This window comes from Arvicanthis niloticus, chromosome X (assembly GCF_011762505.2).
Source record: "Arvicanthis niloticus isolate mArvNil1 chromosome X, mArvNil1.pat.X, whole genome shotgun sequence".
NCBI lineage: Eukaryota > Metazoa > Chordata > Mammalia > Rodentia > Muridae > Arvicanthis > Arvicanthis niloticus.
The window spans coordinates 95,827,237-95,839,448 of record NC_047679.1 but is presented as its reverse complement, the minus strand read 5'-3'; the positions used below and the strand labels follow the sequence as shown (position 1 = coordinate 95,839,448).

At 38.4% G+C, this 12,212-nt stretch overlaps 1 protein-coding gene across 1 annotated transcript in view; it reads right to left on the bottom strand.

Annotated features, from left to right (window-relative positions):
• Positions 1-12,212, bottom strand: part of LOC117694656 (testin-like) — a 55,949-nt gene that overhangs the window by 7,461 nt on the left and 36,276 nt on the right. The window lies entirely within an intron of this gene.

The window sequence follows — 12,212 nt, the reverse complement described above, 5'->3', positions numbered from 1 at the left end:
AGGAGCAAATATGGAAACAAAACATGGGACAGAAACTGAAAGAGGGTCCATCAGGAGACCATTCCACCTGGGTATTCATCCCATGTATAGTCACTTAAGTAGACACTGATGTGGATGGCTGGAAGTGCATGCTGTCAAGAATATGATATCTCTGTCTACTTAGAGGTCTGCCAAAGACTAACACATTCAGAGGACAATGCTCACAGATAACCATAATTATAACTTCATCTTGATGTTATAACCATAACCCTGATATGATCAAAGGTTTCCAAATAGAGAACTTAGAAGACTGAAAGAGCAGAAAGGGTTTGTGACCCCAGAAGGAAAGCAACAATACCACACAACCAGAGCCCCCAGGTTCTAAACCACCAGCCTGGGAGCACATAGGGAGGGACCCATGACTCCAGCAGTATATGTAGGGGAAGATGGCCTTGTCGGGTATAGGTGGGAGAGGCGTTTCTTGGTCCCATAAAAAAATGAACACAGAGTGTGTAGGGGGGAACGTCAGGGTGGGGAGGGGGTAGTGGAGGTGGGGTTAGGTGGAGCACTGCCTCATAGAAGCATGAGGAGGGGGGATGGGATAGGAGGTTTCTGGGTGGTGGGAGGAAGTGGAGTAAGGGGATAAAATCTGAAAAGTAAATATAATACCCAATTTTAAAACAAAAAAAGATGAAAAATGGAAAAAGAGAAAAAAGAAAAAAGAAAGAAAAATAGGAGATTTAATAACACAAAGGGAAGGATTTAGAAATTTAGGAGGCAATTTATGTTAATGGAAACAGCATCATAGAAACTGGAAAATCACACCCTCATAGAAGCACAAGGAGGAGGAATGGGATAAGGGGTTCCTGGGTGGTGGAGGGAATGGGATAAGGGGATAAAATTTGAAATGTAAATATTACAACCAATTTTTAAAAAGGGGAAAAATAAAAGGTGTTAGAACCAACATCTTTTAAAAAAATGTCAGCCCTCTAGGGAAAAAAATGTTTTTCTTGATACTAAAACTTGTTCTGAGAATTGTATATTGTAGAATACACAGCCTTGGTGTATCTACTCATGAAGCATACTGAGCAGACCTGCCCAAACCTCCGATGTCCTGGAATTCCATCTGGATGCAGTGAAGACACAGAGGCTTACCAATTTACTCTTCCCCCCACCCCTCTTCTAATATCTCAACACCCATAATCAGCTTGAAGAAGTTAAAGAAGAGTCAACACCACTATTCCCTGGGCTTGGGGACTAAGGTGGTTAACATTGGGCTGTCTTTCTAGGGAAAACTAGTGGTTTTGTTGGAACAGGGAGGATTAGCTAGGACTTATTGCATATCCATAACCTATTGGTAAAATCTGTATAATTAATATCAAGATGAAGTTATAATTTCTTAAATGGTACCAAATTTACTTTGATTTCAAATTTAAGGTTTTTCATTGGTATGAGCTTCTTATTGATATAAAAGTAAGATGAATATTGATACTCTCATGGGCATTGTGCCTGTATAACACACTTAGAAATACAAGGCTTAGACCCAGTCCTTCTTTAACTTTTTTAAAAACAGATTTGAGATGGTTAGCCTGTGAGTTAAGGAACTATAGCAAATTCATGGCTTTGAGTTTATTGTTAGGGTATGTTCCATATTTTATTTAGAAATAACTGAGAGGAGTAAACAGACAACAGTCCAGGTTACCTTACATGGATAGTTGGTTTTCAAAATGTCAGAAGTCCATAGAATTGACATTACAAATATTTCTATATTAATGTCTATTTTGATTAGAGACCTGTCTGCTCCTGACAGCTTCCTGTCATGGATTCTAAGAAGAAATTGAGCATCCTTGGAGTTTCTCCAGTTGTGGTGAGACAGCCCCTAGGCAAGAATTGCCTCTTTCCATCTACAGACAAATTACTGTCCAGAAAAGGACACACTTGCAGAATAGTTGACTGATTATATCTGCCTAGACAGAGTAATCAGCCCTTAATAATTCTGCATTACTAAGGTCTGTCAGATGATTCTGGGCCAGAAGGCTGAAGATTTGATGCTCCAATGTTCAGTAGTATAGGGGCTTTCCAGGTGTTCAGCGGTCTCTATAAATTGGCTAAATTTTAGAAACTATGCTTAGTGCTTCCCATATTTTCAGTTAACTCAGTCATTCTGGATTTCTGACGGTGTTGAAGACCTATAGTCTCATAGCCAATCCTGGCTATTCTCTTTGAGAGAAAAGATCTGAGAGGATGGTTTTTAGCTGACATTCATTCTAAAGCCAAGAAAAAATGCCAGGTTCAAAACTAAGTGTTTTCGTTAGGAGAGATGACAGAGGTTCTGGTTAGTCAACAAAATGATAGACTGGGTATTAGGACTATCTTGTACCTCACTGGTACAATTAGGAATAATTATGCTCTAATTACATTTTGAGAGAAAAAAATTTTATTTTAACAGGAAGGGTGAAGCTAGGTGATGAGAGAGAGAAAGAGAGAGAAAGAAAGGGGGCGCATGGAGGCAGATGTTTACATGTCTCCACCAGTCAAAGATAGTTTACATATCTAGGTTGGGTATTGGGTTACACTACTGATTACACATAACCAAACTTATAAAGCTTTTGATTAACATTTAAAAAATGTATAAGAGCAAAAAGAAAAATGGGGCATGGGATAAGGGTTTTCTTGGGAGGGGAAATAAGGAAAGGGGATGGCATCTGAAATGTAAATAAAATATAAAAATAAATAGATAAATAAATTAAAAAATAAATAAACATGAAAATGAGGAGGTATATTTGATATAGCTACCCAAGCCATGCACAAATAATACAGTTGTTGCCTGGTGTACTGATGATCCTACTAATAATATAAAAATCCTTAGCTGTAAAGAATTGCAACCTGAGAGGGCAATGTTCACACTACTCCATTAAAGAATATATGAGACAATATGCCTTCTGTCTCTAGTGGTGTGCGATACTCCCCATACCAAAGCAAAGAGTCCATCCTTCATGTTTGCAAAAGACAGCTCTAGATTCACCTCTACATCTCCATACCATATTGCTCTCTTCCAAAAAGGTCTTACTATGTCACATTTTGATGGTGGAGTGTCAGACCATTCTCCCTGGACCTAACATGGCCTTTGTCATGTGACAAACTTAAGATTAGTTACCCAGTTTTTATGAAGCCCTTTCCCAACCTCCTGCTTTAGTGAAGTCAGCATTGTGCCTTTATTTTATTAAAAAAAAAATTCATCTCTTATCTATTTCTACTAGGTCAGCCTCATTCACAAGTGTCCCAGAAAATTTCCTTCCATGTCAAATTGGGTACCTATAGTCTCCCACTTTGGCCAAGTTCAGTTCTCAATTTCCCTTTCTCTTAAAGTGACTTAACCGAAGATCTTCAGATGAAGGGAATCATAGACAAGGGAGGTAATCTCTGACTTCCATGCTTTTTGCAAGAGATCTTCAGACTTACCTCCTCTGACCCTTATTATCCAAAATCTAACCTTCTAATTACCTAACATATTTTCTATATGACCCAGGTGTCTAGGCATATACTTTTGCAACCTAAAAGAATATAGACCACTGTGATTAGGGTTTTCTAGCAGAAGAGTAAAAAGTATGAGCCCAAACTTTTCACCCCAGGCTTCATGGTGGCCATGAACGAAAGGATATGTCCAATTCTTTGATTCCACACTTGTGCAGCTGATCCTAAGTTTGAAGAGGACAAAGGGTGAAGGACTACCATCTAACCTGTTAGAAAGAATAATTAGACTGATGTCAATCAGAGCCATGTGAGGAATGACTATTGTAGACTGTGATGAAGAGTTGTGCCCCAATGTGGTATTTTCCATATATTCTCCCTCTACACAGGTTAGCTTGAGGTATATATTGTTGCCTAGTTGGGTATTTGTCCCTAACCTACCTGATCTCTTGTTTCTCTCAAGAATGTGGCCTTAGAATTCCCTCTTCTTTCAAAGAAGGCATAACATTTAACTCCTTTCTCCAAAAAAGAATCATTTTAGATATGCTTGTAAACAAGGTGAACATTGATACAATCAAATTAGTGGTCACCAAAAGAAATTTTTACAAGCAAAGCTTGTAACCCAAACAGTTTGTGTTGAATCAAATCACCAGCATTGGAAGGGTCCCATGATTTCTGGCCAGGCTCAGACAACTGAATACAAATGTCAAGAAACATTTAGAATTCCAAATATATATGACCAGAGAAGAAACTTTCCATTTCATAGCATACTCAAGATTTCAAAAATACAATCAAGAAAATAATACTTGCTTTAGTACAACAAGACGAAATATTGACATGCAAAGGCAGAAACATCACAGTAACACCAAATCACTCATTGGAACTCCTTGCAGCATTCTAACAGGTTAGAAAAGCACAGAATGCCATTGTTAAAGTTTCAAGAGTGAGTGTGTTATCAACCATGATTGCCATATTCAACAGAGATGACTTTTATTATTTACCAAGGAAAAGGGACATTTTAAAACAAATGTATAAAAGTTGACAGTTTTAGTCATGAAAACCCAAGAAGGATAAGTTTTATTGGAGGATTATGTGAACAGAGAACCAGGAAGGAATCCATCAAGTACAACACAGTAAAACTATAAACCTACAATACCAGGAAAAGACAAAATAAGTACCAAACAGTAATCTAAAAAAAAAAAAAAAAAAAAAAAAACTAAAAAGCAATCACCAAAATCACAAGAACTTTAAACATTTCTTAATAATTATTTTAAGGATAAATGACTTTTACTCACAAATAAAAAAATGAAGACTAGTTCATAGGACTGAAAATAGGAAGAACTCTCCTGGTATCTGAAAGAAACATGACTGACAGGAACAACCATTTATTGTCAAAGAACAAAAGTATAAATGAAAATCTAATAAGTGAGTATATGTAGAAAATAAGACAATATAACTACTATGATATGCCGTAATATAAATTTCAAATCAAAATTAGTGAGAATAGATAAAGATAATAGCTAAGTTTTTTAAATGAAATTTTTTCAAATCCATCAAGAATATTTAATTATTGTGAACATAAAAAAAAAACAAATCTTTGGGCTCCCAAATTCATATAATAAACACTAATAGAAAAAGTCATATAGGTCCTGGTACAATAATAAGTAATTTCAATAACAATTTCAATGTTAGTAATGATAATTTATCATCATTATCTGTTTTGTTTGCTGGTCTGATTTCTCTACCAAAGTACTCTAGCAAAAGCAACATTAAAAATAAAAGGTTTACCTTTTTACTGGAATAGTCTGCTAGCATGTCTACTCCCTGGAAGGCACCACATCCTGAGGCATCCCAGGAGATCCACTGCACTCAAACCATCTGGTAATAACCCTTCCAAAATCCCACAGCTGCCACTGGGAACCCAGTGAACTCGGGACCCATCACCCACCAAACCCCCACCTGCCAAATTCTACTTCCCTTCCATCCAGTCCTTTTTTTCTGGAACAAATTGCTAGCTAGTCTGCTTCCCTGAAGACACCACATCCTGAGGCATCCCAGTAGATCTGCTGCTCTCAGGGCATCTGACACCACATTCTGAGGCATCCCAAGAAATCTGATGCACAAAGGGCAACTGGGATCCAGGAGATCCAATGCACACAGGGCAACTGACACCACAGACTAAAGGCATCCCAGGAGACCCACTGCATACAAGGAAACTGAATAACTGATTGCCAGATTGTCTGCTTCCCCGAAGACACCATGGCTTGAAGACATCTTAGGAGTTCCTTTGCCCACAGGGCAACTGGGCAACTGACACCTCAGTCTGAAGCCCTCCAGGGGCTCTGCATCAAGCAGGGCAACTGACCCAACAAACTGAAAGCTTCCCTGGAGTTCTGCTGCACACTGGGAAACAAAAACCATAGTCTGTAGGCCCTCCTGGAGAACAGCTTCACACAGAACAACTTGACTGCTCCTCTGAAGACACAACAGTCCAGAGGCCTCTCCGGAGATCTCCTCCAGCCAAGGAAGCAGATAAGCAGCTTCTCTGTCCCCCTGAAGGTCCCCAAATGGAAGGCCCCACAGGAGGTCTGCTACAGCCAAGGCCACAGGCCTACCAGGAGACCTGAAGCAACCCAGGAACAAAAGAGGCTGACAGTCACTGAGACCAGCAAACACCAAGAATAACCACATGGTGAGAGGCAAGCACAAGACTGTAAGTGACAAAAGCCAATATATGTGGGCATCAGCAGAACACAGTTCTCCCACAACAGTAAGCCCTGAATACACCAATGCACCTGAAAATCAGGAAGGTGACCTCAAATCCTATTTCATGAAGATAATAGAGTACTTTAAGGAGGATATAAATAACTCACTGAAAAAAATACAGGAAAACACAAGTAAACAGGTAGAAGCCCTTAAGGAAAAAACAAATGAATCACTTAAAGAAATATAGGAAAAAACAATCAAACAGGTAAAGGAATTGAATAAAGTGGTACAAGACCTAAAAGTGGAAGTAGGGACATTAAAGAAAACATAAATGGAGGCAAACCTGGAAGTGGAAAGCCTAGGAAAGAGGTCAGGAATTACAGATGTAAGCATCACCAACAAAATACAAGAGATAAAAGAAAGACTTTCAGGTGTAGAAGATACCTTAGAAGAAATTGACACAACTGTCAAATAAAAAAAACTCTTTAACCCAAAACATCCAAAAAATTAAGGACACAATGAAAAGATCTTATCTAAGAAAAATTGAAATAGAGGAGAATGAAGCTTCCTAGATGAAAGGACCTGAAAACATCTTCAACAAAATCATAGAAGAAAACTTCCCTAACCTAAAGAAAGAGATGGCCCTTAATGTACAGGAATCTAATAAAACACCAAATAAATGGTACTAGAAAAGAAAATAGTCTTGTCACATTATAATCAAACCAGTAAATGCATAGAACAAAGAAAGAATTTTAAAAGCTGCAAGGAAAAGTGGCCAAGTAACACACAAAGGTAGACCTATCAGAATTATACCAGACATCTCATCAGAGGCACTGAAAGACAGAAGAGCCTGGTCAGAGGTCATAAAGACTCCAAGAGAACACAAATGCCAGCCCAGGCTACTACACCCAACAAAACTCTCAATGAACATAGATGGAGAAAAAAAATATTCCAGGACAAAACCAAATTCAAACAATATCTATCTACCAATCCAGCCCTACAAAGGATTCTAGAAGGAAAACTCCAACACAAATAGGGTACCTACACCAAAGAAAAGACAAGATATCAGTCATCTGTCTTTAGTGTCTCTCAATATTAATGGACTCAACTCACTTATAAAACAACATAAACAAACAGACTGGATATAGAAACAGGATCCACCATTTTCTACATACAAGTAACATACCTCAATAATAAAGACAGACACTATATCAGAGTAAAAGGCTGGGAAAAGGTCTTCCAATCAAATGGTCCCAAGAAACAAGATGGAATTGACATCTTAATATCCAATAAAATAGACTTTCAACCAAAAGTTATCAAAGGTGATGAGAAAGGGCACTTCATATTCACCAAATAGAAAATTCACGAAGGTGAAGTCTCAATTATGAACATTTATGCCCAAATACAAGATCACCCACATTCATAAAAGAAACTTTACTAAAACTCAAACACATGTTGAACCCCACACAATAATAGCAGGAGACTTTAAACCCCACTTTCATTAATGGACAGGACATTGAAACAAAAACTAAACAGAGACACAGTGAAACTAATAGAGATTATGAGCCAAATAGATTTAACAGATATCTATAGAACATTTCACCCTAAAAAAAGAATACACCTTCTTTTTCTCAGCACATCAAGGTTCCTTTTTCAAAATTGACCATATAATTGGTCACAAAACAACCATCAGCCTATATAAGAAGATTGAAATAATCCCATGTGTCCCATCAGGTCACCATCCCCTAAGGCTGGTCTTTAATAACAATAAAACAACAGAAAAGCCACATACACTTGGAAAGTAAAAAACTCTCTACTCAAAGATAACTTGGTAAGGGAAAAAATAAAGAAATTCAAGACTTCATTGAATTCAATGAAAATGTTGACATGACATATCCAAACTTATGGGACACAATGGAAGCAATAATAGGTGAAAAATTCATAGCACTAAGTGACCTGGTAACAAAACTGCAATGATCTTACACTAATGAATTAACAGCACACCTAAAAAGTTTGGAACAAAAAGAAGCAAGCAAACCAAAGAGTAGTAGATAGCAGGAAATAGTCAAACTCAGGGCTGAAATAAACCAAATAGAAACAAAGAGAACAATACAAAGAATCAACAAAATAAGTAAACCCCTAGCCAAACTAACTAAAGGGCCAAGAGGCAGTATCCAAATTACCAAAATCAGAAATGAAAAGGGAAACATAACAGCAGAAATGGAGGAAATTCAAAATAATCATCAGATCCTACTTCAAAAGCCTATACACAACAAAACTGGAAATCTAGATGAAATGGGTTTTCTAGACAGATACAACATATTAATGTTAAATCAAGAGCAGGTAAACTATATAAACAGTCCCATATCTCATAAAGAAATAGAAGTCATTAAATCTTCCCACCACCCCCAAAAGCCCAGGGCCAGATAAATTTATTGCAAAATTCTACCGGACCTTCAAAGAAGATGTAATATCAATATTCTTCAAATTACTCCATAAAATAGACACAGAACAAATACTACTTCACTTATTCTATGGAGCTACAATTACTCTGGTATCTAAACCACACAAAGACAGCCAAAAGAGAACTGCAAACCAATCTCACTTATGAATATCAATGCAAAAACACTCAATAAAATTCTCACAAACCAAATCCAAGAACACATCAAAACCATCATTCACCTGGTCAAGTAGGCTTCATCCCAGGTATACAAGATTGGTTCAATATATGAAAACCTATTAATGTAATCCACTATAAAAACAAACTCAAAAAGATCATATAATCATCTCCTTAGATGCAAAAAAGCATTTGCCAAATACAACACCCCTTCATGTAAAAAGTCTTGGAGAGATCAGGAATTCAAGGCCCATACCTAAACATAATAAAAGAAATTTACTGCAAACCAAGAGCCAATATCAAATTAAATGGAGACATTTTTTAAACAATTCCACTAAAGTCAGAGACAAGACAAAGATGCCCACTCTCCTCATATCTACTCAATATAGTACTTGAAGTATTACCTAGAATGATAAGACAACAAAAAGAGATCAAGGGGATACAAATTGGCAAAGAGGAAAAAAGGTATCATTATTTGTAGATAATATAATAGTATACATAAGCAACCCCAAAATTTCTATGAGAGAACTTATCCAGCTGATAAACAACTTCATCAAGGTGGCTAGATATAAAATTAACTCAATAAATCAGTAGCCTTCCTTTATAAAAAAGATAGGCTGAGAAAGAAATAAGGGAAACAACTTCCTTCACAATAGCCACAAGTAATATAAAATATCTTGGGGTAACTAACCAAACAAGTAAAAGATCTTTATGACAATAACTTCAAATCTCTCAAGAAAAAAATCGAAGATCTCAGAAAATGGAGAGATCTCCCATGCTCATGGATTGGCAGAATTAACATAGTAATAGTAGCCATCCTACCAAAGGCAATCTACAGAGTCAGTGCAATCCCCAACAAAATCTCAAAATAATTCTTCAAAGACATGGAAAGAGAAATTCTTTATTTCATCTGGAAGAGCAAAAAACCCATAATAGTGAAAAAAAAACAACCAATTATTAACAATAAAAGAATTGCTGGAGTAATCACCATCCCTGACCTCAAGCTATACTACAGAGAACCAGTGATAAAAACTGCATGGTATAGGGACAGAAACAGACATGGTGATCAATGGCATAGAATTGAAGACCCAGAAATAAAACCACACCATTACGGACACATGATATTTGACAAAGAGGCCAAAAATATATAATTGGGAAAAAAACATCTTCAATAAATGCTGCTGCTCTAACTGCCTGTTTGTATGTAGAAAAATGAAAATAGACCCATATTTACTACCTTGCACAAAGCTTGAGTCCTATTGGATCAAGGACCTCAACATAAAACCAGACACACTGAATCTAATAGACGAGTAATTGGGAAAAAGCCTTGAACTCATTGGCACAGGGGGAAATTTCCTAAACAAATCTAAAATGGCTCACTTTCTAAGATCAAGCATTGACAAATGAGACTTTATGAAACTCTAAGGCTTTTGTAAGGCAAAGCACATAGTCAATAGGACAAACTGACATCCTACAGGTTAGAAAAAAATCTTCACTAGCCCCACATCCAATAGAGGGATAATATCCAAAATATACAAAGAACACAAAAAGGTAACCACTAAAAACCTGAATAACCCAATCAAAAATGAGTTATATAACTAAACAAAGAATTCATAACAGAGGAATCTCAGATGTCTGAAAAGCACCTAAGGAAATGTTCAATTTCCTTAGTTATCAGAGAAATGCAAATCAAAATGACCCTGAAATTCCACCTTAGACCAATCAGAATGGCTAAGATCAAAACCTCAGGTGACAGCACAAGTTGGCAAGGATGTGAAGAAAGAGGGAACACTCCTCCATTGCTGGTGCTATCACAAACTGGTACAACCACTCTGGAAATCAGTCTGAAGGTGCCTCAAAAGATTAGAAATAGATCTACTGAAAACCCAGCAACACTACTCTTGGGAATATACTCAAAAGATTCCCCAACATGCCACAAGGGTACATCTTACACTATGTTCATAGCAGCCTTATTTGTGATAGCTAGAAGCTGGAAACAACCCAGATGTCCTATGACAGAAGAATGGATGTAGAAAATGTGGTTCATTTTATTTACACAATGGAATACTACTAAGATATTGAGAATGACAACATCCTGAGTTTTGCTAGCAAATGGATGGAACTAGAAAATATCATCCTGAGTGAGGTAACTCAGACCCCAAAGGAAATGAATGGTATGTACTTACAAATAAGTGGATATTAGCCAAAAAAGTACAGAAAAACCAAGTTACAGTCCAAAGAATTCAAAAAGTTTAACAAGATGAAGGACTCAAATGAGGGGGACCTCAATACCACTTGGGAGGGAGAAGAAAGCAATCATGAGTGTGGGTTGAGGGAGGGACCTGGGTGGGAAAGAAGATGGGGAGGGAAAAGGGGAACACAATCTGGTATTGAGTGGGGGGGGGGGAGACTGAAGCTCTGAGGGCCAGCAGAAAGAATGAAATCAGGCAACCTTGGGAGGTAGAAAGTGAAGAGACCCTCCAGAATATACCAGAAATGTGGGACCATGAAAGGATGACTTGGTTTCTGGTAAAGCACTGGCTTAGAGATAGCTGGAGACTGAACAGGTGTCCATGCCTGTGAAGGACTGCACATATCTTGCCACTCTCCCACATTCCAGACTCCTGACATGTGGCCAAAGACCTCCATTAAGCCATACCTTTCAGTCATGTAGGGCAATACAGCACCTCCCAAAGATAGGTTTTGTGCCCCTCCACAGGAAGAGGGCATGACTCAGGCCTTAGGCCCTCAAGAGATTTCCATATTAATGAGATACTTAAAGGCTAGAGGGCATAGCCAATTAAGCATTCTTTCCCAGACCCTCCTTCCTCCTCCCTCCCTATTTAAGTCAGGTCCTCCCTGAATTTCAGGGGGGTGCAGTCAGTTCCATCTACCATCCACCATGACAATAAAGCTTTATAAAACCCTGGACTTCCTCTTGTCTTACGGATCTGCCATGGAGAACTGTGGAGCAGCCCTTCGAGTACTGAGCCACTGTCTAATCTCCCATGGAAAGCTTCTCTGTGTTCCTGCCACAGAGGCTGCCAATTCAAGCAAGCCAGCAATCCAGCCAAGCGTGTACAGTAACAGAGTCACTTTTCTGTGGGGCACTGTTAGGGTACCCTTCCCCTCTTCCCCTCACATTTCTGTTCTTCCTCAGCCACCCAGTGGCATCTGGGAGCCCGAGGACAAGACCATTGGCCTCCAAGTCCACTCAAGAGGCCTACCCCCACAAGACTTCAGACTGAGTTCACCCCACACCTGGGCAGGGCCCCGCAGCACTGGCCCGGCACTGTGTGGAAGGGGCTCAGTCAAATTCTGGAGCTTCTGCCACTCTGAACTGCAGTTGCTGCCAACTGAGCCATGACAGACATGCCAGAACCACAACTCCACACAACAGAATCTATGCAGGCCCACACACAAGCTAACAACCCCACAC